Source organism: Pinus tabuliformis, chromosome 3_2, assembly GCF_031772625.1.
Source record: "Pinus tabuliformis cultivar Carrire ecotype Pingquan chromosome 3_2, CPIR1, whole genome shotgun sequence".
Classification (NCBI taxonomy): domain Eukaryota; kingdom Viridiplantae; phylum Streptophyta; class Pinopsida; order Pinales; family Pinaceae; genus Pinus; species Pinus tabuliformis.
In genome coordinates this window covers 490207747-490216166 of record NC_142302.1, presented here as the reverse complement: position 1 = coordinate 490216166, position 8420 = coordinate 490207747, and positions in this window count along the sequence as shown.

Genomic DNA, 8420 nt, shown 5'->3' with positions numbered 1-8420 from the left:
ATGTGACTCAAGATTTGACTGTTTCTCCTTTGTGGCACTGACATACGTCACACTCAGCTACAAAAGTAAGAATGTCCTTTTTCATGTCTTTCCAAAAGAATGAACTTTGAGTGTGAGAATAAGTCTTCTGAAAGCCTGAATGGCCTACAGTGGGAGATGAGTGCAACTTCGCCAAAATGCGACTTTTGAGGGTGGATGTTGGTGATATCACGACTCTGTCCTTGTAGCAAAGAATCTCATCCTGCTAAGAGTAGCCCGTTGTGGAATTTGGATCTGCCTTCAATTTATTAATGAGTTGGGAGAGAAAAGGATGTGAAAACCATTCCTTGCTAGCCTCTTCAATCCATTCTAGAATGGGAAGGGAGATTGTGAGCAGGGTGCTTTCCTCCTCAAATAAGCATGATAAAGCATCTGCTACGACATTTTCGTGACCTTTCTTGTAAATTATCTCATAATCATATCCCAACATTTTGGCGACCCATTTATTTTGTTGTGGTGAGGATAGATGTTACTCGAAAAAATATTTAAGGCTTTGATGTTCTGTGTGGATTTGGAAATGTCGCCCTAATAAGTATGGTTGCCAGGCATCCACTGCATGTAAGATGGTCATCATCTCCTTCTCATAGGTAGATTGTCCTAGATTTTTCCCACTTAGTTTTTGGCTAGTGAAGGTCAAGGGTCGACCTTCCTAAATTAAGACCACCCCAATACCCATACCTAAAGAATCACATTCAATCACAAAAGATTTGGTGAAGTCAGGTAGTGCTAATACGAGAGTGGAACACATGGCATGTTTGAGAGCTATAAATGCCTGTTGCACTTCATCATTCTAGAGAAATGATTTTTTCATGAGAAGGTGAGTGAGGGGTCTAGCAATGCGACCAAAATTGCAGAAAAATTGGAACACATGGCATGTTTGAGAGCTATAAATGCCTGTTGCACTTCATCATTCTAGAGAAATGATTTTTTCTTGAGAAGGTGAGTGAGGGGTCTAGCAATGCGACCAAAATTGCAGAAAAATTTGCATTGCCTGGATCTTTTTGGGTTCTACCCTGACACCTTCACGCCCCACAATGTGGCCCAAATACTCAAATTCTTCCATGCCAAAAGAGCACTTGGACATCTCGACAAATAATTTATGCTTCTGGAGTAGTTGCAAGAGTAGATCTACATGTTGAAGATGTGTGGCCTAGATGCGGCCATAGATGGGGATGTCATCGAAGAAAACGAGGACAAATTTTCTGAGATATGGTTTGAGCAGGTGGTTCATGAGGCTTTGAAAAGAGGATGGGGCATTAGAAATACCAAATAGCATGACCAAGAATTCATAATGGCCTTCATGAGTTCGGAAATCAATCTTTGGAATGTCTACTTCTTTCATGCGAATTTGGTGATAGCCCGAGTGAAGGTCGAGCTTAGTAAAGAATTAAGCCCCATTTAGTTCAACTAGAAAATCATCGACAACTGGGATGGGAAATTTATCTTTGACCGTCAGCTTGTTGAGTTCCCTAAAGTCTAGACACATATGTCATTCCCCATATTTCTTGAGCACCATGACCATAGGCAATGAATAAGGACTAATGCTAGGATGAATGACGCTTGCTTCCAGGAGATCCTTGATGATTTTTTCAATTTCATTCTTTTGGGAAAATGGATATCTATATGGGCGCACATTTGGTGGTTGGGACCCTAGGACCAATGTAATGCTATGATCATGTTCCCCTCTCAAGGGTGGAAGCTCATGAGGCTTGTCAAAGACTGGAAGATGGTTGTCTAAGATCTATTGCATCTCAGGATGAATATGAAGAGAAGTGGGTTCGAAGGCTTGGATGGCATTAAATTGGGCTATAACCCCATGGTGGCCCTTTTTTAACAAATTTTCCATCATATGCGAGTTGATGATAGAGGGAGCGCCCGCGTGGAGTCCATGGAGGGTATGTGTGTGGTTGTTCTGCTTAAAGCTCATATATAACTCCTGGAAATCCATTGTGATTGGGCCGAGTGTGTGGAGCCATTCAACACCCAAGATAATGTCACACCCACCCATGTGTATGGAAAAAATGTGGGTCTTTAGCTGATAATCCCACATTTGAAGTTTGACATTTTCACAGTGACATTAACATTTCATTGTCCCCCCATCAGTAATTTGGACCTGGAAATTAGAGACTACTCTGACAAAACAATGCAATGCTTCAACGACTCTTTGATGGATAAAGTTATGCGTACTACCACTGTCAATCAAGACTACTACAAGGCGATGCTTAATAAAACCTCTAATTTTGAGAGTTTGGGGAGAAGAAATCCCAGCTGAAGCATGAAGCGAGATAACTCGGTCATCAGTTGTAGCTAGGAGCGCATTGTCTGACTGGGCCGCTAACATGCGTTCTACTTCACGAGCTATCTTCTAAGAATCCAACCATGAGATTGGGTGTTGAAATCAGACATGGGCTTGTATGGCTTCTTTGAGACCACTGATAAAACATTCCAAGTAGAACTCATCTCGTAGACCTCTTGTGCAGAAGGATAAGGCTTCAAAGGTTGTAATATATTATTGCACTGTTCCTATTAGTCAGAGCTTAGTAAGATGACACAAAAAACTAGATTCATGTTCAAAGCAATCCAAAAGGGCTTTTGCGAATATCTGCCAAGTCACAGGCCTTCCATAGCAATGTTGATGCCACTGCCACCATTTCAATCTTTCGTGGTCCAAGTACATGTTACCCACACTTAGCTAAGTTGCATCATATTTGATGTGATTCAATCTGAAATATTGCTTCATTTGTGCTAGCCATGTGGCCAGATGAGAGCCATCAAATTTATACATGTCCAACTTGAGTGGCTTCAACTGGGATTGTTGGTGGTTTCCATAGAAGTGAAGAGAATGGCTAGACTCACCCTCAATGTTTTCATTAAAATCATATGCCTCTGATTGTTACCTCAGCTCGCCCTTTCTGAGAGTTGCCTGTAATTTCTGGGTCTACTTCATTAATTCCTCCAACCTATGTTCAAGGGAGTCCATCTTCTCATTGGCCATAGCTTGAGCTCTGGTTTGTACACTGCACCAATCCGGTGCACTTGTCGTTAATGTGAGAAAAAATTTGGGACCACCGGATTTTTTTACGCTGACAAGTGAATGGTACTTCCTTGCTTAGCTCGTCGACTTGATTCTTATGGGCTAAGTCTCCTCTAAGCATCCTAGGAGTGTCTACTCCAAGAGGACTTTTACTTTTCACTTAGGAATACTACAGTAGTAGATTCCTTGAAAAGTTGCTTCTGCCCAATGTCCTGTGAGAATCCTACCTAGGTATAGGAGCCACACAATGGTGGATATGACTGTTGCGATTCCTACCGAACCCAACTGCTGGATTTGAATGGTAGATCTGAGAGATCTGATTGGCTAATCTGATAGACCTGAGTTGTGGAACTGATTGTTGCTACGGTGATCGAACCCAACCTGCTAGATCTGATCAGGGAAAGATGATGCATGATCGAGAGAGAGAGAAGGGAACTAGGGTCTCAAGGAGTGTTAGGTGCTATAGATTGCAATATACATAAGGGTCCGACAGTAGTACTCAACCTAATCTTTCAGGGAAATAATCAAGGAGGATCAACGTACCATTAGTTGTACAACCTGACTACCTTATTGTACGCGTGAGTAATCTACTTGAGTGTTGTTCTCGGTGTACTATAGCAACAAGACGGCCGACGGTTTGTCTATGGCGAGGTTTCAAGAGAGCCTAAGGGGCTTTCAATATACCCAGAGGGTACTTGGAAGACAATCCGTGTGCAGTTCTATCTAATGCGCTACTACTCGAAGGGGTACGCACAGGGGTTACAAGGGATTCCAACAGGCATGACAACCTCTTTAATTTCTTGCATGCATGTCTCCCCAAATCTGCAAGTTTATGCGCTCAATGATAGATCCTGTGGTTTAAAGACACTGGAACATGTCTCTAGGCAAAAAAAAATTCTGCTAAAAATAGAGATCCCACCGGCCCTGGAAAGTGCATTGATACCACTTTTTATGCTCTTGACCTACGAGAAGATACCAGAATACCAAATATGTGAAGAAATATACCCAGAACACAGAACAATAAGAAATAACAACATGTAATTTATTATTCAGAAAGGAAAGCAATGTTGACTTGCCTCTTTGAGATGGCAACCTCCAATAGAGTTGGGCTCAATTACAAAATAAGACACGACGCTCCTCGAGGGGAGTCTCTATCCTTTATATAGGATTCATACATGCCATACCATGGGTCAGTACCATGGTTCTTATTAATACCATCTATCTAATACCATGGCCCATTTGCAACTAACTGTGGTCCCTTCTTTAAATGTGGGTCAACCACTTACAATTATTAATGTGGGCTTTATTGACTCTTTACTTAACTATAACTATGACTCAACCCTATTACATAAATAAGGTGGTTAAGGTTGGACCCTAACATTATAGATCTACTTCAATTCACAATATTTTTAAGGTCTTTAACTCAAGAGACTATATGTATCAAGATGACAATAGCGGATATGGTAGCTATGCTCACTGCCAAACTCCAGGGGCGTACACAAGTTTATGTTGTTATTATGAGGCTTCTATATGAAGAAAGGAAACTTGAGAAGGATATCCTTCTCAGTGTCTATGGCATTAGCAATGGTGCTTTGTCATTGAAAGGTTAAGGGGGTAGCGGGGGTGCAAGGGTGGGTGCTTCTTCTACTTCTAAGAACATGTAATTCAAGGATTCCCTAAAGCTTGGATATATCTCTTCGGCATATAAGGACCTCTTAGGCCCTGTCTTTGTAATTGATCAATCTATGGACACTCCATTTATTAAAGTAATAGGTTTTGAAACCAATGTAAAGAAACATGAATATTTAGGGAAGGAAATTGTCTATTGTTTAATGGAGTTTGGCCCTCATCATCTTCCTTTAGGGAATGGGTCCATAAGAACTAGACTCTAAATTAAGAGTTTCTATTTTGCTCAAAAGGATTTTTTTGGTGGTCTTGTTGACTATGCTAGACCCACCAACATGTCAGGGGATTTCCCCAGGTAGGCAGTCCCAACTAGACCTCAGACCGTTTGGAGTAGGAGTCCCAGTAGTGAGTAGTATGGTATCACCTTGACTACAGTTGTTCATAGAGGTAAGTAGGATTTCCTTGTCCTTGTTGGTAGAAAGGGTGTGAGCTTGCAGCATTTCAAGGAAGGTGCATGAGAGGCTCTAACACACGGAAGCGGGGAACAGTGCACCCCTTACAAACCTGTGATAATGCGCAGCTTGAAAGGAAACGCATGAGCAGAAAGACATCACGAGATGGAAAGCAGGATAGCCGACGATCCAAAGTGATGGATTATATCAATAACGTGCTTTGATAAGATTCATGCAAACACATACGGAATATTCCATACATACATGCACAAATTATAGCTACATACATCATTAAAGTAATCAGGATAACCAAACTACAATAGCAACATATGCATGAAACATGCTAGCTATGTTATACTAAAAGAGTGAAATATCCAATCATACATACATTCATGAGAACCACTAGCCCCGATAGCAGAACATTATAGTCACTGTCGCCTACTCCTCTAAAGAGATGTACTAGCTTTGCATTGTGGAGAAGCCAAAGCTTGTTATAATACACTCCAAGCTTTCTCCAAGTTATACCTATCAGAAGCTTAGATACCAAAAGCCTGTACAATGGGTTATGAGGTTCTATAAATAGCAAAGTGTTGGGTGACCCTTAACATTCTCCTTTATGACTCTTCAACTACTCTCATGACTCTTCAACTTACACATGACTGTTACATTCTACTATTGACACTTGGTATTTCACTTTTAAAATATGTTTACATTACAATATGCACATGCACCCATGTGAGACAAAATGGGCTTGAGTAAGCCATACAAGACATCACTAAGACTCGGATAGCTATGGGAAGACTAATTCTTCGACATCCTCTCCATGATCGATGAAATCAAACTGATGCCAAGCTTGGTAGGCTATTATGGTGTCTGCATACTCTGTGGTGACTTCGTTCTGAAAGAAAACTCTTACCTCCATTACATCTAGGTGCACTGATTTGGCATCTCTGTCCAACTTGTCAGATAACATGTGCATGATGGTATTGATTGAAGTCAGACCAATGACATTCTTTTCCATAGTGTCTCCACTCATCTGCAAGTCTACGCTAGTGGCTATGCACATCAAGTCATCATAATACATGTCCAGCTCTAGTCAGACTTGGTTGTTGTTCTTTGCCTCAATGAGTGTGCCAATGGATGGGATTGCATGCATGCGCACAACAACATCCATGCTCCTTAACACTCATGCATGTGAAGTATGCAAGCTAGTGATGAGTTGCGGGAGTTCCTCATAGTTCGGGATCTAACTCCGATGTGCGTCCTCAAATCCAATCCATTTGGCTCCATCAACTTTGACAAGTGAATGGGGCTCCCTTGTATCTCATTATCCATATGTAGATGGGATTGACAACAGTGTGTATTTCTAACAAAATGTGTACTCTCCTGGCATAGCGTTCCTACCAACCATTATGATGGAAAACTGACATATGCATGGTGACAAACCTTAAGTACAACTTTTGCATGACTACCTCGAGAAACGATACTTCACCAAGTGTCACTTTCATCAACTCTACTATGGTAGATGTTGTAACTTTCTCTTCTCCCAGTTTGGCCACTTGTAGCTCCTTAGCCATGTGCTCCTTAGTGTCTCCTTGATCACTTGGGACTTGCTCTACCTCTAGATCTGGTGAGGCTGGTGGAGTGACCTCTTGGTTCTGAGGCATTAGGTCAATTTCCTGATCTAACTCTGGCTGAACCACATCCATGTCCATATGTTCGATCTCCATAGGAAAGTCCTCGTCCTGCAACTGCTCACCCTATCTACTATGTGCTAGTTGTTTGGATGAATCAATAACCTATATGGGCATAGTTTAATAAATGTGTGCATGTTTCACCTCCTGTTATTCTTGTTCTTGATGTGCTTCCTTCTCTCTTCTGCGTAGCTCTTGTTATTCCTTGAGTTTCTGCTTTAACTCCTACAAATACTTTTCTTCTTCCTACAACTTCTTCTTCTCCCTCTACCTTTATGCAATCCTTTTGTCGCATTGTTGCCTCTTCGCCTCAATGTCCAAATATTCTCTCAACACAACTAGATCCTCTTTGAACTTGCATATTTGCTCCACCTCTACATTTTCAGCAACCTTCCTCTTGCCTTTGTCAAGCGCAGGTCGACTGCCCTTTACTACTAATGATGATGTTGCTACCTTCTACACTGCTAACCATTTTACAACCACTCTGACCGGTTCATTGAGCCTTGAGAAGTTATAGCAGTATCTCCATGGGTCTTCCTTAGGCCAATGACATGCCCCGTGGCTTGAAGGATGATACACTCACACAGTTTTCCTTCACTAACCAATGCAGGTCATATGGATTGAAACTTCTAGTGCCGAAGGTGAACCTCTTGAATTGCTCTATCTCGGCCTCAACATGCGTGAGAATGTGGATCTCATACAACCTGATCTATAAAGGAAGAGCAGGCCAAGGTGCCTTCTTCTTCCTATGGAGTCTCGCTGACAACCCTATCGATACATGGTATGAAACTTCTTGCATGACCAACTTATCCATGGAAAAATTTGGAAAAACATGCGGAGTCTGCTCCGTGTTGTACATTAGGATGAAGGTTCCAAGGGGTGAGGCATTACAATATTCTATGTTAATCAGTTCCTCCATCATTTCTTGTGACATGAAAGGAAAATCGTGCTCAAAGATCATCTTGTATATCAAGATGATGAAATGATAAGATAGTTGTATGATAACTCCATAGAAGATGCACTCGGATAACAACCTACAATAGGTGTGCACAGAGGTTTCTAAAGGTGTGCATGCCAAACCCAAGCCTAGGAAGTAATGACGTGCACAGATTGCATCAAGTACTGACCCTTGGGCGGATTTCGGGATTTTTTTACTTGTTCCTTCGACCAAAGAGCCAACATGTCATACTGGTTGAAAGGTCTTCCTTCATTTTCTTGCTAATCTAACACAATCACCAAAGTCCATGGGAATGTTTTTGTACTCTGTTGGATGTATATGTGGCATGCGAAGATGACCCTGAGCTGATATGCCTTCCACAATATCCTCATTTTGTACACTTGGTTGGGTGTTTTCCTGAACTTTGATGACTCTTTCACCCGGATATTCAAGATTTCTCTTGAGTTTGCACTATTGTTTGGAATGGTGAATGGTGTATTGTCATGTCCCTTCTCAAACCCATTTGTAACAGGGTGCTGCTACACAATTTTGGCAACAATTTTTGGTTTAAGAGGAGAATCCCACATGCGAAAACTTAAGAACTATAGGTAGTTTGAATTATTTTTGGCAGCTAGTAG